General features: G+C 38.9%; 1 pseudogene; it reads left to right on the top strand.

Annotated features, from left to right (window-relative positions):
- The first annotated feature begins 10,986 nt into the window (after window positions 1-10,986).
- Window positions 10,987-24,185, top strand: part of LOC124232497 (HLA class II histocompatibility antigen, DQ alpha 2 chain-like) — a 14,682-nt pseudogene continuing 1,483 nt past the window's right edge.

The following is a 24,185-nucleotide window of genomic DNA, read 5'->3' as shown; positions in this document are numbered from 1 at the left end:
GGCAGCCTTGATCCTCAACACTTCTTTATCTGCCTCATTACCTTCAAAAATAAAAGCATTTTAAAATGAAACTATTTTAATGTTACCTTATTCTTTCCTCTCTTCTTTAAGGATTCCAACATACATATTTTGCCTTCTTTTGCCTGCTTTCTATCAATCACTGTATCACTGTGGCAGACATAATTTGGAAAGACCAAATGGCTGGAGAATTTAGTCACACAAATGGCCCTCTCAAGAGATTAAATGTGTTCCTCACCCATACTCTCAAGTTTTGTCCCTCAAACATCTCAGCAGTGAGATGTCTCAAAGCAGTGATTGTCTCAAAAAGATGAGTAGATGTGGCTTTTGTTTAATGGAGAGAATCTTCAAAAAAATCCACAGAAAGCACATAAAGTTTTTAGGAACTACTGTTGCCTGGACTGAAAGGGAGAAAGTACTGTCGATGCAAAATAACCAGTAACCATTCTATAGAAAAGAGAAATACGGTGAGTTTTACTTGAGCCAGAGTGAGGATTATAACCCAGGAAGGCCTTAGAAAGTGTTCTGGAGAAGCATGGTTTTCAGTAGTCTTATATATTTTTAGAACAAAGAACATACATTAAACACACCCAGGATACATTTTCAAAGTTTCAGAGAGATATTTAGTTGCAGATTAGTACATCAACATGACCCTGATGTCAGGAAAGGAACAAATCTAGTACTACCAATAGTGCGTTACCAATAGGGCCAGGAAGGGAAGTATGCATTCTTAGGAGAGTGCATTCTTTACTCTAATGATTAAAGCAGATGTACAATGTAAGCTTGACAGACCATAAGTCAGGCTTCTTTAGTTCAAGCCCAATTAGTTTTGAACCCGAATAGTTACTCATTGTACCTCAATATGTGAAAATCCCTTGTCATTTCACCCTTTTAAGTAATCTTTTGATAGAAAACATTGGTGATCAAAATATTGTCTCTCGGTGCCAGGGTAGTTGCTGTTTGCCCTGAATCCATCATGTCCCTTGGCAATACTCTTTTATTTCATTGATTTGCCCAGTTATCCATGTTGGGAGGGAAATAGTCAGATATAGTGGAGAAGCATAGAGGTATATATTAACAGGGGAAGCATTTCATGGATTATGTAATTTTAAATTATTTTTGATCATCACACAAACTTTGCACGTGTGCTTTTACATGACTTCCTATAGTTACATTGTTTGTAATAATAACTGAACAGATAATCCAATACTTGAAAAGATTAGCTTAAAAGTAAATTCTTAGGCATAGTCTTAAAAAGAAAAGGAAATTTGTTCAGGGTTATAAGATTGATCAACCATCTCAAGTCACTGAGCAGTCCTTACTCTAGCTTACATGCCAGTCTTATGATACTGAGTAAAGATAACATTAATTAGTTAGAATATTAGGACTAATACAAGAATTCCAAGGAGTAATAGAAGCAGGAATTGCAATCCAGATTGCAAAAGGGAGCCAGTACCGGAAAGGCACCAACTAAACAAATCAAGACTAGGTGTAGGGTTGCTTAGGGCATTCACTTGCTTTTTTATGTGGTTTAGCAGAGATGACACATTGGAAAATTCATCAGGTAAAAAACAAAACATTCAGTTTGAATGATTGCACACGTACCACCTTAGGATGCAGTTAAAATATCTAAAATCATTCTATTTTGAAGGACAGACTTTTTCATTAAAGACATTTTAGTGTTTAATAAGGCTACTCCTACTTGGCTATTTTTAAGGGCTTGTTGAGTAAATTTAGTCAGGGCTTCTATATGTGCTAATGGCATCTTCTAACCCCAAGGAAGGAACAACTATAACCATTAGGTGGCCATACCAGTGGAAAACTGAATGAGCCCATCTGGCCTTAAAGAGAGGAAGATTGCCAACACGTGTTAGCTCAGTGTGGCTCCTGCCCTGCAACCAAAGGAATGTCAAGGTGCAGTGTTTTAGCCAACTAGGCAGAGGCCAAGGCCAGAGATTTTTTCCACAAGACCATTGACTTCCATTAGGAACCACCCAATAAATGCCTGGCCTTCAAGACTGGACTGTTCCAAACCAATTACTTTCTTTAAGTATGATAGTATTATGAAAATCTTAAATAGACAAAATTAGCTGAGCATTACAAAGATTTCAATGGGAGATATAAGATTGGGAATGCAGGCTTGGTCTGGAGTCTTGGGTCAGCTGTTTACAACAGGTGCCATCTATTTCTCATCCTGGTTTGGAGGTATTTGTCTTGGTCAGTCAAAGACAGGTGTCAGAAACAGGAGTTGAAATCCCTTAGGTGGAGGAGGCTTTTTTAACAAGAAATGTGAATCCATGAGTCTATGCCCTTTAATTTAGCAGCATATGGATTGATTAAAAGTACCTGTTATGGTTCTTTCCAATGGGGCTGCAGTGAGTCTTTTATTTGATGCTTCTTCCAATAAATACATTCTCCAGGTTGTAGTCCATGATCCTTAAGGTCTTTGGTTCCTGGGAGCTCTCTGTGAAAGGAATCAGCTACCAACCTTTCATTTCTTTTAAGCATCTCAATGAGACCCTGACAACAATGTAATATAGCCCCGTTAAGCAAAGTTGGTTCATACATTTCCTCATCTAACTGCATAGGCCATCCTGTTACAAGTTCAAAAGGAAATGAGAGCTGATTTTTACCAAAAGGTGTTGCTCTAAGATTAAGAAGTACTAGTGGAAGAGCTTTTGGCCATGAAAGATTAAATGCTTCTGAAAGCTTTGTCAATTGAGTTTTAATTGTACTATTAGTTAAAACATTGCATCATTGGTCATATGTCACAAATAGATTTAATTAGTTGCCCAGTGAAGTGAGTTCCCCAGGCACTGTGTAACTTGCTAGGAAGTCCCAAAAAAGAATTATCCTTTCCCATGATTAACCTACTACTAAAGCTGTTGCTCTTCTGCAGGGAAAGGCATCAAGGATCTGTGAGGACACCTAGATCATTACTAAGACATTTATATTCTTGAGATGGTGACATTTGAACAAAGTTCAGTTGCCATACCTCAAAGGGTCCTTTAGGAAGGGAAAAGTGACCTTGCAACCCATGAAGTGTTTTCCCAAGATTCTATTACAAGCCACTGTGGGAGAAATTTTCCAACAATATTGTTTTCCCCACAAAATCATCTTTTCAGGTGCCCAATAGGTAATTTATGCATGTACTAGAGCAGCGGCAATTACATTCCAATAGGTAGTAGGGTTTGTTATCAGGCCCAAACCACATCTGCATGGTGGTGTCAAAAATTCCCCCTTTTTGTTGCCACCTTTGTTTCTCTTCTCTGTGGCAAGTTCTTGAGCCTTTAGAAAGAATCCTTTCATTGGGTTAGCAGAGTTAGTAGAAAGTAGTGAGCATTCTCAAGGCTGGACAGCATATCCAGCTTCATAATGTCCTTGCTTATCATTTAAGTAAGACCCATCTGTAATCCAAATTAGATAATAGAATGTAGTCATGGTCATTTTCTTCTGCTGGTGCTTGGAACAAGGTAGCAGGGTTAAGATAACGATAATATTTACTTACACAATACAACCCAAGAAGGTTTATCACCATCTACTTGACAATGCTTCCCATGAAATTTATCATACCAAACAAGCCTAATTATTCAGTATCTCCCTCTTTACAGGGAGAACAAATTTATTTGAGAAGTCCCAGGGACCCTCTGAAAATTCTCAGACAAATTTAAGTCAAAAAAATACTTCATTTAGGATTTGAATTTTGGCCAGCTTGTCAAAAATGTCAAAAGGTTTTAAAACACATGGTCAAACAAGATCAGGTGTTTGCTGAACTTGTGTTGCTCTAAAACACTGGTCCCTGTGAAATAATGCTAGTTATCCATTTAACCAAAGTGACAACAGATGTCAAAGACAAACAGTTAAAAAAAAAAAAAAACCTTAGTTCTTTTAATAGAGAGATTTCAGCCTTTTAGAACATAGGGAATTATTTTGACAAAACATAGAATTTCTTTCTTTCAGATAGATTTACTCAATAATAAAGAAAAATCGTTTATAATCTCATTATCAAGAGCTGATTAAAAGTACAGGAAAGTTATCCTTTTAAGAAAGAGAAAACCAAATTCTAATTTTGCACCAGCTTATTTTTGATATTAAAACTCATGTACTTAATTAAATTGATTCCAATCTTAGCAGGCTGACCATGCATAAAACTCTTTTTCTCAAGGTTCCTTTTACATAAAACTTCTATCACTTTCTTTTTTATGTTCAGAATTTATCTCATGGCTATTTTTTCCTAGTACTTTAGGACAAATTTATCTTTCTTAACAAAAAAAAATTATATTTCCATTCTTTCTACCTTCTTTACTAAAAACATACATCTTACTTGCCTTGAAAACAAAGATGTTTTCCTAACTAATTTTTAGTAGCTTTAATCACATATATTAACTAGAATTCTTAACCCTCAAAGACCTTATTTTTTAGTGAAAACTAAGAAGTAAGCAATTATAAACTGTCTTTTACATTAGCATTCTGTAGCTTGGCAAATTTATAAGTACTTTTTATAATTTCTAGAAACTTGCTACTTCATAGTACAATCTTTTAATAAAATACAAGACATGTTTTCTAATAGACCCAAACATCTTTTAGTTTCTCTGTAATAAGAAACCCAAAGTAGATAAAACTATATTTAGTAATCAATGTCTAATATTTTATCCTATGTGAAAATGACCTAGATACTCAATAAATTTCTATCATTTAACAAAATTCTAAGGTTTCAAGTCACTAAAAGGTTTTGAAGTTATTTTAAATACATACATCATAACATATAATTATTGTTAAAAAATTCATCCAAAAACTTTTATCTTTTCATATCTATTTAGTTGTTTCCAGTAATTACATTTAGATGGTCTACATTAGACAAAATCAGATATCATTCTAAGCTATTTTGCTGACAAATTTTATAACAAAGATACATCAGCTTTTTGACTAATAAACCCAAGCAGCATGTCTGCATCATATCCAATGCTGATGATTCTGAGGACATGCCTATTTCAATCAAAACACCAAACTTAAGCAAGCTTTCATTTACTGAAGATTATTTTATATCATGTTAACTTGAAAGACATTTGGATTAGTTTCTATTACACTGAGAAATAATTTATGTAAGCACTTACTTTAAGCCAATTAAATAGAGCTCCTTTAGATATTATACCATCAAGAGGTAGAAAAGGATCACATATACAACATATATGTAGACACACAAAAACACGTGGTAGATGCAACAAAGATTCCATAGCCTCCGTTTTAAAATTTTTCCTTTGATTTTGGGCAAGAGTGCTGTCATAGCAGTCTGCATCTCCAAAAGCTTCTTTCCATCCTCACCTTTGCTTTAATCTTAGGAATCTGGGATGGTCTAGACAATAGCTCTCAGAGAGGTCACGAGACTTTTTGAGATAAACAGGGAAGGTTAGTTAATTATTGAAGGACTGATACACCCATTCAATTACATTTTCCTTAATTTGCTTCTTTCCTTCTACATATTTAGTTTTATCCTAATTTAGGGAAGAAGCCTAAAAAAAATCCCATCATGCTTTGAATATCACCTTCCAATTTGGCAGAATTTCTGATTACAAGTTACTAAATCCTTTCAAATGTCTTCTCAGGTTTCAGCCAGGACAATCAGTAACTTTACCTGGCAGCATTAAACAACTCCATTTAGCAGATATAAGTGTTGGTCATCCCCTTGCTCTAAGCCCTCATGGTAGTTTTAGGCTACCAGCCTGAGAAATTGAGACATTTAGGAGACAACCTTTTTTAGGGAGTGACACTCAAAAGCAGCATACTTCTGACCCACTACAATCACCTTAGAAATTTTCCAGACTTTATAGTAAAATGAAACTAAAAGAAAATTGAGCTTCTAATGGCTTACCAGCTCCCAAACAGACAACCTCCCTCTGGAACTCTATCTGGCTTTGTGTACCATTCCTACAGTGGAGTGGATATTTGCAAGTGCTTAACAAAATGGGGATAACTGTAAATGGTTGGATCCTTAGATCAAGATAACCCAGGATAATTTAAAATTACACTGGCCACTTTGGGGCTCTTTTGAGCCTCTAAAACTTGTACATTGGCTGTTAGAAGTAACATTCCAATTAGACAAGATCTTTTAAGAAGTGCACTCACTAAGTCATGGTTTTACAAACACCTTTGTAACCTACCTTTGAAGTAGGACCCAGTATGAGCCTCTCCCAAGGTTAATGAGACTGAGAGAGTTTTCTGGGAAATTGTTACCCTTAAACAGGGAAGGGGAAACTAAAGTTAAAAAATTAATGGAATTCTCTATGGAACTACTGCACAAAGCTCAACCTCAGACACTCCCACTAGGTTCTCAGTCACTTAAGAATGCCTTACAGCTGAGAGGAGCTGATGTCCCTTCTCTTTGGAGCTGAATGAGTTTCAGTCTCTCGTTTTTCTGTTGAAGAATTTGTTCAGACATTGTAGACACAATTCTTTCAAAGGTCAATGCAAATAATCTATAACCAATCTATAAATCAAAATCGGAGTGAGTTTATTATGAGACAGATCTGAGGACTATATAGCCTGGGAGAATCCTTTCACAAAGGAATGGAGCACTCCAGAGAAGTGGGGGTTTGCTGAGTGGTTACGCACCATTGAAGAGTGTATATGATGTATGATTCAAATGTTCCTTTTACAACAGTCACAAGATTGCCTTGCTGGCACAGAGTTTCACACAAAACTTGATGAACACAGCAGGTAGCAGGTCTGTGTTCTCAAGCTGGGTAGTCACAGGGTAAGTGCAACAGGCCAGCAATCAATCTTTAGTTTAGGGAGAGATGCTCATCTTAAGGAACTGCCAGTGTGGGGGAAGTTAAATCTTTATCCTTAAGGGCATTGTTCTAGTCTTTGGAACATAGTAAATACTTAAAGCAGATACACAATGCATGCTCAATGGCCACGTCAGGCCCTTTTGGAAAAACAAGTTCAGGCCGAATTAGTTTTACACCAAATGGCTTCCTCATATACTCCAATATATCCTATCGCTTGTCATTTATCACAAATTAAAGCCGAATTAAAAAGGTCACCCTGACCCGTTTACTCCAACGTTCTCCCTAGGCTTCTTTGACCTAGGAACTTCCCCCTAGGTTGCTCTTACCTAGGAAATGTACCAGTACCCTCTTAAGACACCCAGACATAAGACTTGAAACAGCTCAAGTAAAAGTCAGAACCTACAACTTAAATAAGAAGATCTGGATTTCAGGAGATCTCACTGGGGGCACCTGAAGAGTGCCATGAAGCCAAAGGCATTCAATGGGCCTGCGTGGTACCAAGCGCCAGCTCAAAGTAGATTCAACTACTCTGTTATTGCTGTGCAGTACCTTTAATTACTGAAAGATGGTCTTGGCCTTTATAATAAAAGTTCACCAGTGCATAATATCTAGAGTTTTATCAGGGAAAAATACTTGAAAGTTAGAGCTAAAGAATTTGAAAATACAGAGTCTCTCAGAGAATGTTATAAATGTTAATTAGAACAAACATGAATTCTGTCTAAATAATTTCCTAGGGGGCTCCCAATGATGTAAATTAAAGTGACACATCCATTTATATTGACAATTTAAATTATTAAATCAATGGCTTGTACATCAGTGCCTTTTAATAAAATTGTTGGACAAAGTAATATCTTAAACTCTAAATTTTATTTCCATTGTTAATTAGTGAAAAGTGCCTTTCATTTTATCCCTAGACAAAGGTAGCATTAGACAAAGTTACCAAATTAGTTTTGTCAAAATGGTACACCATTCCTCTATCAGAGTCTAATTCACTAATAATTTTATCTTGTGTTAAAATTATGACCTGAAGGCAGAAGTGACTAGAACAAGGCTCATTGTGTGATAGCTGGATGAAGCAGGGAGAGGAGAGACAAAGTCAGGTTGAAGACAGAGAGCTTATCTCCTATCTCTTAGTTAATGACAGTGCCTTGCTTGGACTTTTGCTTTATCCTCCAGTTGTGAGATTTAAGACTGAACCTTCAATTTCTCATCCAAGATACAATTCCGATCCCACATGTTTAACACACTAACTTCCTAATCTGGAGTTGAATTTTTTTAAAAAAACTGTAATATTAGTACATGAAATTGTAGAGCATATCAAGAAAGATTTTGTTCATTTGCCAAAATCTTAAGTAGTTTCTGCAAGATACAGGTCAGGCAAGTCTGGATCCAGGAAAAAGCATAGAAACACGGTATTTACTGCACAGAAAAGAGAATGCTGCATGGTAAATGGAGCACATCTCAAGTGGAACCTCAAAAACTCTCTTGGTTTACAATAGCAGGGGCAAGAAGGAATGATAAGGCAAGCTATAGGGTCAAATATCTATCTTAGTTATGTTAGCGCACTGGATTCTGAATCCACATGGAAGAAGATCCTCTCTCCCAGCAAAGACTCATGGCTTTCCTTTGTCATGTTTTGGTTCTGTCACTTACCAGTTGTGTGACCCCGAGCAAATTCCTTCACCTTTCTGAGCTTCAATATCCTCCTTGTAAATGGGAATGATATTAAACTATAACAAGCATATTTAAAGAATCCTAGGGAATATAAGTAAGACAGAGAAAGACAAATGCCATATGATTTCATTTGTATGTGGAAGATAAATACATAGATAAGGAGAAAAAAGTAGTAGTTATCAGAGGAAAAGGGGGTGGGGAAGGGCCAAAATGGTAAAGGGGCTCATGTGTATGGTGACAGATAAAAACTAGACTATTGGTCCTGAAAAAATAAACAAATCTTTTAAAAGCCACAATTAGAAAAAAAAAGTGTTCCAGGAATTTTTCATTCCAAGTACAGTATATATATAGTCCTCACAACAGCCTAATGAGGAGCTGTTAATGCCTTTAGCCATAGACCATCTGGAGCACACCCAGGGATAAACAAGTTGGTTTTATTGTTCATTGCAGTGAGGAAGAAAACTCCTCATGAAGAATCATGGAACATCTTCACTAAGAGGGTTTTGGCAGAAAAGAAGTAGAACCAATAGGAGATGTCTGTTAAAAGAATTACTGCAAGGAATTAGTTTACATAATTGTGGGGGTAGAGTAGGCAAGTCCAAGATCCATTGGTTAAGCCATTGTCAGAAAGGACAGTCTGGAACTCTCAGCACAGGCTGAAGCTGCAGCCTGCAGAGGAATCTCTTCTCCTTCAGAGAAGCCATGGTTCTGCTCTTGTGACTTCAATTGATTGGATCTGGTTCACTCAAATTATCCTGGATAACCTCTCTTACTTAAAGTCAACTGATTATGGATTTTAATAAGATCTACAAAATATCAATGTTGGATGGAATAACTGGGGACTATAACCTAGCTGATACGTAAAACTGGCTGTTAAACTCCTAGGTTGTGGGTTTCTGTTAGGTGATTTTGAGGAAGATTTAAGAAATAGAGATTTCACACTTAATTGGATTCTGTCAGAAAGTGGGTGGTATATAATTTTGTATCTTCATAAATCTTACCTAGAAGGAAGAAAGACTATACTGAGACTAAAGCTATAATTTGTAAAGAAGCAGCAGTCATTTATATTATCTAAGAAAGAGGTCTGCTTGGTCATTTTTCTGGTCTGGACAATGTTCATGTTTTGTCTGTGGTCAAACATGATTACTGAGTGGACTTGTTTTCTGTCTTGATCTATCACAGTCACTGTGGCTGTCTGATACTGCTGTTTATGGAACAGTTTATGTTCAGTAGGAAAATGCCAAAACCTAGCTGTGAGTACCAGACTAGCTCCTGTATCACCAAGGCATGTTTAATAGTACCAGGCAGTTCCCAGATGCCAGAGATTTTTCTGTCTTACTCGTTTTTGCATTCTCTGCCACTGTGACATAAGACACAGTGCTGAGAAGTGGTGTCTATCTAACAGGGGCAGGGTGATTGATTCTAAACGGAATTCCCATTAACTCTTGGCTTCCATAACATACAGAAAATCAATTCTCCTGAAAAAAAATAGTCTCCCTCCAATGACTGCCTTTGACTGTAGTTCAATCTCTAGGGCTTCACAAATATCTAGAATTTTAGTGTGGCAAGATAAAGAATATGAAAAGATCCAATAGGTTAAGGGAAGAAAAGCAATTTTCTATGTCAGCATTTCCCTTCATTGCACCTTCAACATTTGACTTGACATTATTTAATTAAAAAATAACAAAGTAAAAATCATAGAGTGAGCCAGCAAGAGCTTTATTTAATGTGATCAATGTCTCAAAATTTTGTTTAACTATAGATAGGCAGCACTAAAACGCAGAGCATAAGGAATACTCAAGACATGGAAAAAATCAGATGAAAGATCATGCAGTTACTATAGGCAGCAGTACATGACATTATAACACCTTTTATTGCCCTGGGTGCAAATATTGGAACTTTTGAGATCATGAGAAGAACTTATTAACTGTATTTATGTACATAGAAAAGGGAAAGATATTCCTTTGCTACTGCACGCAAAGATCCCTTTGGTGAGTGGGCCAACTCAAAATTTAGAGAATTACATATGCACTATGAAAGCAAAAAGAAAGACAATTAACCCACATATGGAGGTCAGGGAAAAGGGAGGGGATGGGGACTGCCAGGGAGGAGGATCAATGCAGGGGAGAATTCTTGGAGGTTGTAACCCAGAAAATCCTGAAGGACACTAAATTTGCGATGACCTCATCAATCCATGAGGCTGGTCAGAAATTCCCACCCTTCTAGCCACCAGCAGGCATACACACACGTGAGAAGATTTTGATTTAATACCCTCTATCCTTTCATAGAAAATTCTCTCAGGTCCACTTTGATTGGAGGCTGCATCAGAACCAGGGGATTTCCCAATCCCTTCCAGGGCTCTTAGTACAAACTCTTCAACCGGCAACTGAAGTGTCATCATGGGGGATTTTTCTGATTGCCCAGAACCTGATCTGGCAGAGTTTTGTTTGGGTGTGTTTAGAGTTCCTTCTCAGGTCAGTCCACACCAGTGCTATACAACTCAGAACAGCAACTGCTGAGACCACCTTGAGAAGAAGATGATCGTAAACAGAGGTCCAATTCTGGGGGCTCTCACCCTAACTAGTATGATGAGACCCTGTGGAGATGAAGACATTGTGGGTGAGTGCAAAGTTGAGGGATATGGAGACTAGACTCGGGAAACAGGGAATTGGAAGTGGGATAAAATAGAGCTTGGCACAGAAATAGTAGAGATTCTTTAAAGGCGTTCTCAATATTAAGCAGATCCAAAAACTATGGTTGTTTTTCCTTCAGGAAACCAGCATTATAACTCACTCTCTTTGCTGCCTGTGCTGCTGCAGAGTTAACCAAGAGCATTATTCTATTCTTTTATTGGATCCAGTGAATATAGCCTGGGGGGCTCTTATGGCATTCACTAATGATTGCCTCAAAGATTAGGGATGTTTCCACAAGTTGATGTTTTGTTACTGAAATTTCATGAACTATTGCTCCCAAATTTCTCTGAACAACTTGTGTTTTATTGTTTTATTTTTCCAAGGAGGATTAGACCTGAGCTAATATCTGCCAATCCTCCTCTTTTTTCCAGAAAGACTGGCCCTGAGCTAACATCCATGTCCATCTTCCTCTACTTTATATGTGCTACACCTACCACGGCATGGCTTGTCAAGCGGTGTCATCTCCACACCTGGGATGCGAACCGGCGAACCCCGGGCCGCCGAAGTGGAATGTGCACACTTAACCGCTGCCCCACTGAGCCAGCCCCTCTGAACAACATTTGAAGCTTTTTATATACTTTTCCTATAGTTTATCTTGGGGTAAATAGTTCCATGAAATACATATACTACATCGATTTAAAGAAGGGTGTCCTTTTCTTTGTCTCAGATTTACTTTCATTTCCATGCTGGGAGCTGGCACATGTGGGGAGTGGGGAAGAGAGCCCAGCTGAATGTCTTTAGACAAGTCATTTCACCACATGGTCCTCACTTAATCTCAGTTACCCTATACGTGTCACCTCACAAATAATCAAATAAGTATGTGGAAAGACTCTCCAAGTAATGAAAACATATAAAAGTCAATGCTCCTTCTTGTTTTTTAATTATTACTATTACAGGAGTATCTTCATAATTTTTTCTTTACCAAAGTAGAGAATATCTTTATTTTGATTTTAAAATTGAGAACTTTATGATGAAAAACTTGGTGAATTAAATTATATTATTCTCAAATTGTCAGCCCAAACTGCCCATCATCTTTCTCTTCATCTAATGAAGATCTATAAGAGGAAAACTGGGCAAGCAGAGTAATTCTTTTGTCCCTTAGGCCCCACTACCTTTGCTGTCCACCACTTTCCACCCTCTCTTCATACATTCCTTTATCTTCCTTTCTTTCCAGGATCTATCTCTGGCTCCTTTCCCTACTGTTTCATTGACATGAGGAACCAGTTTGTAGGGCCAGCCCTGTGGCCCAGTGGTTATGCTTGTGTGCTCTGCTTCGGCGGCCCAAGGTTTTGCTGGTTCAGATCCCGGATGCAGACATGGGACCACTCATCAGGCCATGCTGAAGCGGCATCCCACATGCCACAACTAGAAGGATCCACAGCTAAAATGGGGGGATTTGGGGAGAAAAAAAAAAGCAGGAAAAACAAAAGAAGATTGGCAACAGTTATTAGCTCAGGTGCCAATCTTTTAAAAAAACAAAACAAAAAAAGAGTCAGTTTGCAAAAGCCAAAGTAGAAAAGCCAAATAGTTCAGAGGGGAAGTGAAATGGAGGTTGCTGTAACTTCAGTAGCTTTATTAACCATGACTGTTCCCATCCTAAGTTTATTTGGTAGTGGAAGTTTCACCAACTTCTCCAGAGCACTTCCAAACTTTCTTCGTTCAGTGTCACACTAGAGTGTCCTGCTCAGGCTCAACTTACATGTTAGACACAGTGGGCACAGTCCTGAAGGACTGCAATGCCTGTAGGGTCCCACAAAAATATTTTGATTTCTTTTAAAGTTAGAAGAAAAATGGACTTTCAGGATAGAAGAAAATGTTTTAATTTTTACTGTAGCCTGGATTCTGTCTTCATATCCATTTGGTCATTAAAATATGACTTTTAGTATTTTTATGGAGGAAAGGGCCCTTCATGAAAAGCAATAGTACTTAGAGGTCACAAGCCATAATGCAGCCTGGTCACCACTGATCCTGGCTTTCGTTTGGCTCTACTACCTCTGTGCCTGTCAGTCTTCCAGAAATCTCTGTGTTCCTCAAGGATAGCGGTTGATATTCAATATACATTTTAAAGCACTCAGTGAGCTAAGTTTTGTGGATTCAAATATGAAGAGACATGCTGTCTGCCTCACACAGGATGCACAGATTAGTGATGGAAAGAACATGGTGCAAGAAAGTAGAAGGACCATTGCTGAGCAGGACAGTGGCCCCAGCTGAGGCTGAAACTATAAAACTGAATTGGTTCAGTTGGCCCAGCAGTGTGATATCCTTCAGCAAAAGTCAGCAGCCCAGGACAAGTACCAGATGAAAAGAATAATTGTATACATTCATGTTTGAAAAAGAAGTCAAGAAGATTCATTGTAAGGATCAAGAGACTTTGTTGGAGAGCCCTTTAAATTATCAACTGAGGGGGTCATGCTGTGCAGGGAATAGAGTGAGCAGGGTGAGGTACAGACAAAGTTGGGGACCAGGACATTGGAATGGAAGGTTTGGAACAGTCATAATATGGTCAAAAACATGTTTAATGTAAGAATTTAGTTTAGAGAATTAGTAACTAAGCAGAAACTTCAAGAAAATTGGAGGTGTCTGGGAAATCCTAAAAGATAACTTCATTTCAAAGAGGTAACCAGACCCCATCAAGCACAGGGAACATGAAAAGATAAGTAGTTTGGTTTGATTGACAGATGAGGTATTTGTTGAGGATGTTGCATTATAAGGCTATTGATTTTCCCATCACTGAACTCACCACAGTATACGCTATTGACTCCTTTACTCACCTGACTCTCCCACTATTCAGTAACTCCTCAAGGACAGAGACCCTGCTGATGGTGTTTTACTCCCTGCTCCTCAAGATGTCTGAAACCTTGTTGATGCTCAGTAAATGAGGAAGAAAAAAAGCAGGAAATAGTAAAAGGCTCATATATGTCTTGACAAAATTGTCCTGTTAGGCTCATTTGGGTGGAGTCATACTGCACTGGCTGCTATTCCTCTTTGGCATCCTCAGATAAGCACGTTGTCTATTCAAGGAAAGGGGCCATAGTTTACCTTGAGTCCTCAATGAATACAAGTGTTGAGTCAGAAAAAGGTGAGGTTTAGTAACTTCTTTCAGGAAAAAAAAAAAGAAGGGTGAGTAATAACAGAAATCCCAAATCTAATAAAGCTTCCATTTTTTATTTCAGAAGGAATCAGGTCCTCTCCTTTAGGGATCACTACTGTTAACAAAACAGACACCTTAGAAGCATTGTGTATTTTTTATGTATTTTGTAATATTGTTGCTGCCCTTATCATAGTATTTCTTATACCCTATAACAGTTAGAGAAAACTCTTTTAAAATAATAAGATCCTGTGAGCTTTCCATTGGTAAAAAAAAATAAATAAACAGGAGGGAGATCCAAGATGGCGCCGTGAGTAGTCCTCTTTGTCTCTCCCCCTTCCAGTCTACAATTATTTGGACACTTATCGCTTGACAAAGGATATCCAGACAGCATCTCAGGACGTCTGAGAGACCCACGCGACTATACATCGGAAGGTGGACGGACTTTCCTCCGGGAGGATGTGGAAATAGGTGAAAACTCTCTGACCCAACGAGCAGCCTAGTACCCGCAAGCGGCTTTCTTCCAACGGACGCCCCCAGAGGATCTACACACATCTAGGGCAGGAGCGAGCACACAACAGAGGAGCGACGGTGGAAACAGGTGACCAGAACCCTACCTAAACCCCCCGCAATTACTCCTAAACGCAGAGGGAAACTTTGGAGTTGCACACCTGAGCCCGTGGGGAGAGTCTCTCCCCGCCATTGGCGGGGAGACCCCGACTGGTGTTCGCAGCGCCCGGAGGGTCCCAGAGAGAGTCGCTGAGGGTACGGAGGTCTCCAAGCTGCCGTTGCCCGCCCCGTGGGACTAGGGATTGCCAGAGATCTCGGAGAGGACCGGGGCTGGGGGAAGTTTCAAAGGCCGACTCTGCGACCCGGGCGGGAAGCGCCAGAGTTCCGCCCGGGCAGCAGACAAAGCTCTCTGTCTGCCATTAGCAGAGGGGCCACGCCGAGCATTCACGGCTCCGGGAGAGGCCTGGAGAGAATCCCAGAGGGCGGAGGGACCCCCAGCTGCCGTTGCCCGCCCCTTGGGACTAGGGATTGCCGGAGATCTCAGAGAGGACTGGGGCTGGGGGGAGTTCCAGAGACCCAGCTTCGTAGCCTAGGGGGAAACCCTACAGGCTCACAGCAGCCTTAGGGAAAGCCTCTGCACAGCACCAGTAGAAGGCACCCAGCCACCAGCCACAAGGCTGGAAGACCCCAGGGCAAAAGCAGCATAGCTAGGTGAACTAACCACAGACTGTAAAAGATGCCAACTGCTCTCCTGCGACCCATAGAGGACAAGTGAGATTTTGTGGGTGCCGACAGCAACGGAGCGACAAATATAAGTGACCCCACCCCTGGCTGCTGGAAAAGCCCATAACACCGTTGCAGACCCCAAGGAGAGAGCACATCTAGGTGGGCTGCAACAGTAGGCACCTGCAGCCTGAAGCCCCCCTGTGACGGCCCCCACGGCAGAGGAGGGAATCCAAAGGGCCACTGTGGCTACGAAGAGGGGCCCAGGCCCAGTTAGCAACTACGGACAGGATTCCTGGTTGGTGAAATATAAACAGCTGCTCCTCCCTCCGCAGCAGCTGAAACAAGTGAAAGGAGCAACTAAACTCTATTTCCATGCGGAGGCACAAATCAACAACATCAAGCAATATGAAAAAATACATTAAATCTCCAGAACAGAAAGAAAGCAACAAATACACAGAAAACAATCCCAAAGAAAATGAGATGTATAACCTAAATGACGATGACTTCAAAACAGCCATCATTAAGATTCTCAATGAGTTAAGAGAGAATTCTGACCGACAACTCAACGAGTTTAGGAGCTATGTTACAAAAGAGTTTGATACGATTAAGAAGAACCAAACAGAAATATTGGAAATGAAGAACACAATAGAGGAGATTAAGAAAAATCTAGATGCTCTGAACAGTAGGGCCGATAATATGGAGGAAAGAATTAGCAATTTGGAAGATGGCAATATAGAATTGCTGCAGGCAGAGGAGGAGAGAGAAGCAAGACTAAAAAGACATGAAGAAACTCTCCGAGAATTATCAGATACAATTAGGAGATGCAACGTAAGGATTATAGGTATACCAGAGGGAGAAGAGAAGGAGAAAGGGACAGAAAGCCTATTCAAAGAAATAATGGCTGAGAACTTCCCAAATCTGGTGAGGGAGATGGATCTTCAGGTGACAGAAGCCAATAGATCTCCAAACTTTATCAATGCAAGAAGACCAACTCCACGCCATATAGTAGTGAAGCTAGCAAAAGTCAATGACAAGGAGAAAATACTAAAGACAGCCAGGCAAAAGAAACTAACCTACAAAGGAACCCCCGTCAGGCTATCAGCAGATTTCTCAGCAGAAACTTTACAGGCTAGAAGAGAGTGGAATGATATATTCAAAAATCTGAAGGACAAAAATCTACAGCCGAGAATTCTCTACCCAGCGAAAATATCCTTCAAATACGATGGAGAAATAAAAACTTTCACAGATAGACAAAAATTAAGGGAGTTCATTGCCACAAAACCTCCTCTTCAGGAAATCCTCAGGAAAACCCTCACTCCTGAAAAATCCAAAAAAGGAAAGGGGGTACAAAACCAAGAGCAGAGGAGATAAGTAGAAGGACAACAACAGAGAGTAGCAGCTCTACATCAGAACAGATTAAACCATGGGACGAGAAACAAAGGAAACTGAAGAAAAGCGGAAAACAAGACACAAAATGGTAGTGGTAGGCCCCCACATCTCAATAATCACTCTAAATGTAAATGGATTGAACTCCCCAATCAAAAGACACAGAGTGGCAGGATGGATCAAAGAACAAGATCCAACAATATGCTGCCTCCAGGAAACACACTTCAGCCCCAAAGACAAACACAGACTCAGAGCGAAGGGATGGAGAACAATACTCTAAGCTAATAATGAACAAAAGAAAGCAGGTGTCGCTATACTAATATCAGACAAGGTAGATTTCAAAGCAAAACAGATAAAGAAAGATAAAGAGGGACAGTATATAATGATAAAAGGGACTCTCCACCAAGAAGACATAACACTTATAAATATATACGCACCCAACACAGGAGCACCAAAATTTGTAAAGCAACTCTTAATAGAACTAAAAGAAGACATCAACAACAATACAATAATAGTAGGGGACCTCAACACACCATTAACACCAATGGACAGAACATCCAGACAGAAAATCAACAAGGAAATAATAGAATTAAATGAAAACTTAGACCAGATGGACTTAATAGATATATATAGAACACTTCATCCAAAAACAGCAGGTTACACATTCTTCTCAAGTGCACATGGAACATTCTCAAGGATTGACCATATTTTGGGAACCAAAGCAAACATCAATAAATACAAGAGAGTTGAAATAATATCAAGCATCTTTTCTGATCATAATGCTATTGAACTAGAAATCAACTACAAGAAAAAAGCAGAGAAAGGTGCAAAAATGTGGAGACTAAACAACACGCTTCTCAACAAACAATGGATCATTGAAGAAATTAAAGAAGAAATCAAATTTTATCTGGAGACTAATGAAAATGAGAACACGACATACCAAAACATTTGGGATGCAGCAAAAGCAGTCCTAAGAGGGAAATTCATCGCAATACAGGCCCACCTCACTAAACAAGAAAAAGCTCACATAAGCAACCTCAAACGACACCTAACAGAACTAGAAAAAGAAGAACAAACAAAGCCCAGAGTCAGTAGAAGGAGGGAAATAATAAAAATAAGAGCAGAAATAAACGATATTGAAACAAAAAAGACAATAGAAAGGATCAATGAAACAAAGAGTTGGTTCTTCGAAAGAATTAACAAAATTGACAAACCCCTAGCCAGACTCACCAAGAAAAGAAGAGAGAAAGCGCAAATTAATAAAATCAGGAATGACAGAGGAGAAATCACAACAGATACCAATGAAATACAAGAGATCATAAGAGAATACTATGAAAAACTATATGCCAACAAATTGAACAACCTGGAAGAAATGGACAAATTCCTAGACTCCTACAATCTCCCCAAACTGAATCAGGAAGAAATGGAGAATCTGAATAGGCCAATCACAAGCAAGGAAATAGAAACGGTAATCAAAACCTCCCCAAAAATAAGAGTCCAGAACCAGACGGCTTCTCTGGAGAATTCTACCAAACATTCAAAGAAGACTTAATACCTATTCTCCTCAAACTGTTCCAGAAAATTGAGAAAGATGGAGAACTCCCTAACACATTCTATGAAGCCAACATCACCCTGATCCCCAAACCTGACAAGGACAACACAAAGAAGGAGAACTACAGGCCGATATCACTGATGAACATAGATGCAAAAATCCTCAACAAAATTTTGGCAAACCGATTACAGCAATACATCAAAAAGATTATACACCATGATCAAGTGGGATTTATACCAGGGACACAGGGATGGTTCAACATCCGCAAGTCAATCAACGTGATACACTACATCAACAAAATGAAAAACAAAAACCACATGATCATCTCAATAGATGCAGAGAAAGCTTTCGACAAAATCCAACACCCATTTATGATAAAAACCCTCAATAAAATGGGTATAGAAGGAAAGTACCTCAACATAATAAAGGCCATATATGACAGACCCACAGCCAACATCATACTCAATGGACAAAAACTGAAAGCCATCCCTCTGAGGACAGGAACAAGACAAGGGTGCCCACTTTCACCACTCCTATTCAACATAGTACTGGAGGTACTGGCCAGAGCAATTCGGCAGGAAAAAAAAATAAAAGGAATCCAAATAGGTAACGAAGAAGTAAAACTCGCGCTGTTTGCAGACGACATGATCTTATACATAGAAAACCCCAAAGAATCCACAGAAAAACTATTAGAAATAATCAACAACTACAGCAAAGTAGCAGGGTATAAAATTAACGTGCATAAATCAGTAGCATTTCTATACACTAACAATAAACTAACAGAAAAAGAACTCAAGAACTCTATCCCATTCACCATCGCAACGAAAAGAATAAAATACCTTGGGATAAACTTAACCAAGGAAGTGAAGGATCTATACAATGAAAACTACAAGACTTTCTTGAAAGAAATTGACGATGACATAAAGAGATGGAAAGACATTCCTTGCACATGGATTGGAAGAATAAACATAGTTAAAATGTCCATACTACCTAAAGCAATATACAGATTCAATGCTATCCCAATCAGAATCCCAAGAACATTCTTCACAGATATTGAACAAACAATCCTAAAATTCATATGGGGCAACAAAAGACCGCGAATTGCTAAAGCAATCCTGAGCAAGAAAAACAAAGCCGGCGGAATCACAATCCCCGATTTCAAAACATACTACAAAGCTACAGTGATCAAAACAGCATGGTACTGGTACACAAACAGGTCCACAGATCAATGGAACAGAATCGAAAGCCCAGAGATAAAACCACACATCTATGGACAGCTAATCTTCGACAAAGGAGCAGAGGGCCTACAATGGAGAAAAGAAAGTCTCTTCAACAAATGGTGCTGGGAAAACTGGACAGCCACATGCAAAAGATTGAAAATCGACCATTCTTTTTCACCACACACCAAAATAAACTCAAAATGGATCAAAGACCTAAAGATTAGGCCTGAGACAATAAGTCTTTTGGAAGAGAATATAGGCAGTACACTCTTGGACATCAGTTTCAAAAGAATCTTTTTGGACACTGTAACTCCTCAGTTGAGGGAAACAATAGAAAGAATAAACAAATGGGACTTCATCAGACTAAAGAGCTTCTTCAAGGCAAGGGAAAACAGGATTGAAACAAAAAAACAGCTCACTAATTGGGAAAAATATTCACAAGCCACTTATCCGACAAAGGGTTAATCTCCATAATATACAAAGAACTCACACTGCTTAACAACAAAAAAACAAACAACCCGATCAAAAAATGGGCAGAGGACGTGAACAGACATTTCTCAAAAGAAGATATGAATATGGCCAATAGACACATGAAAAGATGTTCATCATCGCTAATCATCAGGGAAATGCAAATCAAAACTACACTAAGATATCACCTTACACCCGTTAGATTGGGAAAAACATCCAAAACCAAGAGTGACAAATGTTGGAGAGGTTGTGGAGAAAAAGGAACCCTCATACACTGTTGGTGGGAATGCAAACTGGTACAGCCACTATGGAAAACAGTATGGAGATTTCTCAAAAAGTTAAAAATAGAAATACCCTATGACCCAGCCATCCCATTACTGGGTATCTATCCTAAGAACCTGAAATCAGAAATCTCAAGAGTCCGTTGCACCCCTATGTTCATCGCAGCACTATTTACAATAGCCAAGACGTGGAACCAACCTACATGCCCAGAAACTGATGATTGGATAAAGAAGATGTGGTATATATACACAATAGAATACTACTCAGCCATAAAAAAAGACAAAATTGGCCCATTCACAACAACGTGGATGGACCTTGAGGGTATTATGTTAAGCGAAATAAGCCAGTCAGAGAAAGACGAACTCTATATGACTCCACTCATAGGTGGAAGTTAGTATATTGATAAGGAGATCTGATTGGTGGTTACCAGGGAAAAGGGGGGGTGGGGGGAGGGCACAGAGGGGGAAGTGGTGTACCCACAACATGACTAACAAAAATGTACAACTGAAATCTCACAAGGTTGTAATCTATTATAACATTAATAAAAATAAATAAATAAATAAATAAACAAATAAGGAAGGAAAGTCTGTGTAGAAAATTTCTGCATTGAGCCAGTCCTGATGGACGAGGAACTATAATGAATGTGTTATTAACTGATGAAAGGATTAAGTGAGAGATAAAACTTACAAGGCAAAGGGAAGTCAACTGAACCTTTGGGGTAGAAAACTAAATACTATGATAATTCATTCACTCCTTCTTTCATCTCATTACAATCACTATCATTAGCCTCGGATGTTCCTGGCACTAAACCAGGCATTCATGGAATAACAATAAACAAGGCCTGTGAAATTCTTCCCTCATGGAGCTCATATTATATTGGAAAGACAAACTGGGTTCTAACTGGACAACTACCAAGACTGAGGGGGAAGGAAGCAGGGGCCAGAAATTTTGTCTAGAGACTGTGCCAGAGATGAAGCCCCCAATGTTTGAAAGTCAATTTCTTCTGTCACTTTGTTTAATAAGGTTCTTTTCTCTCCCTCTGTTTTCCACCTTCCTGTTACTTACCCTCCCTCATCAGCTGACTATGTTGCTTCCTATGGCACAAATGGCTACCAGTCTTATGGTTCCTCTGGACAGTTCACCCACGAATTTGACTGAGACAAGGAGTTCTACATGGACTGGAGAAGAAAGAGAATGCCTGGCAGCTGCCTCTGTTTAGCAAATTTAGAAATTTTGATCTACAGGATGCACCTAGAAACATAGCTATAATGAAACACAACTTGGACAACCTGATTAAACACTTGAACTCTACTGCTGCTACCAATAGTATGTGTTCAACATTCTGCCTCTCTTATTGAATTTATCCCTTCATACCAGGCCTCCCTCCCGTCTTCCCTCAGAATAGATACTCTTCACTACTCTGTAAAACGCTCTCTCGAGGAGTCTCCAGATTTTCTCATGGTAATTACTGAACCCTCCTACTCTCCCTTCTTATAAATTACATATTTTCATATAATACAAAGATCCTTACTCCTATAATGTAATCTTTGAATCTTTCAAGAGGAGATCCCAAAGTCCACTTTGCCTGCTGTAAGTGTTGCGACACCTGCTTTCTTTCATTTGCTATTAGCTTGGAGTACTGTCTTCCATTCCTTCACTGAAAGCCTGTGTTTGTCATTGGAGCTGACATGTGTTTCCTGGAGGCAATATATTGTTGGGTCTTGTTCTTTATTTCATCTTTCCACTCTGTGTCTTTTTATTGTAGAATTGAATCCATTTACATTTAGGGTGATTATCAGTATATGAGGGTTTAACACTGCCATTTTATCACTCGTTTTCCTGGTTCTCCTGCATTTCCTTTGTTTCTCGTCCTGTGTGTTTCAGTCTACCAATTGAGTTATGTAGTTTTTTATGTTGAGTTTCTTTGTTTTCTCCTTATTTATTATTTGTGTCTCTGTTCTGCTTTTTTGTTTAGTGGTTACCATGAGGTTTGTATGCAAAATCTCATAGATAAAAATAGTCCATTTTCTCATGGCCTCTTATTTCCTTAGGCTAAACCAATTCAGTCTCCTCCCTCTTCCCCTCCTATGTTGCTTTTGTCACATATTACTACATATTGTGTTGTGAGTTTGTGGTTAAAATGACAAGATGATCTCTGTTTTTGGTGTTTTCCTTCCCTTTATCTTTAATGTTATACTTGAGTATTTGCTAACCTGTTCTGATGTATAGCTACAATCTTCTGATTTTGTCTACCTCTTTATTGTCTTACTCCATGCTTTGTAACCCCTTTCTCCCTTTCTTTTCAGGTACAAGGGGCTTCCTGAGGTTTTCTTGTAGTGGGGTTCTTGTGGCTACAAACTCCCTTAGCTTTTATTTATCTGGGAAAGTTTTTATTTCTCCATAATATCTGAAGGATGTTTTCACTGGATAGAGTATTCTTGGCTGAAATTTTTTGTCCTTCAAAGATTTGAATGTGTCATTCCAGTCTCTCCTAGCTTGTAAGGTTTCTGCAGAGAAATTTGCTGAAAGCCTGATAGGGGTTCCTTTGTAGGTTATTTTCTTCTGCCTTGCTGCCATTAGTGTTTTTTCTTTGTCATTCATTTTTGCCAGTTTCACTACTATATGCCTTGCAGTAGGTCTTTTTACATTGAAATATTTAGGAGATCTGGTAGCCTCTTTCACATGGATTTCTATCTCCTTCCTCAGCTTTGGGAAGTTCTCTGCTATTATTTCTTTGAACCACTTGCAAAAGAATGAAAGTAGACCATTATCTCACACCATACACAAAATTAAACTCAAAATTGATCAAATACTTGAAGATCAGTCCTGAAATCATAAAACTTCCAGAAGAAAATATAGGTAGTACACTCTGTGACATCGAACTTAAAAGGATCTTTTTGAATACCATGTCTTCTCAGACAAGGGAAACAAAAGAAAAAATAAACAAGTGAGAATTCATCAGACTAAAGAGCTTCTGCATGGCAAAAGAAAGTAGAATCTAAACAAAAAGACAACTCACCAATTGGGAGAAAATATTTGCAAATCATATATTCAACAAGGGGTTAATCTCCATAATATATAAAGAACTCACATGACTGAACAACAGAAAACAAATAGCCCAATCAAAAAAGGGTGGAGGATATGAACAGACATTTTTCCAAAAAAGATGTACAAATGGCCAATAAGCACAGGAAAAGATGTTCGACATCACTAATCATCAGGGAAATGCAAATCAAAACTGCGCTAAGATACCACCTTACACATTTTAAAATGGCTATAATCACTAACACTAAAAACAACAAAAGGAGAGGGTGTGGATAACAGGGAACCCTCATACACTGCTGGTGGGAATGCAAACTGGTGCAGCCACTATGTTTTTTGAGATTCCTCAAAAATCTAAAAATGGAGGGGCCTGCCAATGGCACAGTGGTTAATTTCACATGTTCTGCTTTGGCAACCCAGGGTTCACTGGTTCAGATCCTGGGTGAGGACCTACGCACTGCTTGTCAAGCCATGCTGTGGCAGGCATCCCACATAAAAAGTAGAGGAAGATGGGAATTGATGTTAGCTCAGGCTCAGTCTTCCTCAGCAAAAACTTGAGGAGGATTGGTGACAGATTTTAGCTCAGGGCTAATTTTCCTCAAAAAAATACTAAACTAAAAGTAGAAATACCATGTGACCCAGCTATCCCACTACTGAGTATCTATCCAAACTAGTTGAAATCAACAATCCAAAGTTACCTGTGTACCCCTATGTGCATTGCAGCACTATCCACAATAG

This window comes from Equus quagga, unplaced genomic scaffold (assembly GCF_021613505.1).
Source record: "Equus quagga isolate Etosha38 unplaced genomic scaffold, UCLA_HA_Equagga_1.0 HiC_scaffold_68_RagTag, whole genome shotgun sequence".
Classification (NCBI taxonomy): Eukaryota; Metazoa; Chordata; class Mammalia; order Perissodactyla; family Equidae; genus Equus; species Equus quagga.
This window is presented reverse-complemented; position numbering and strand designations above follow the sequence as displayed.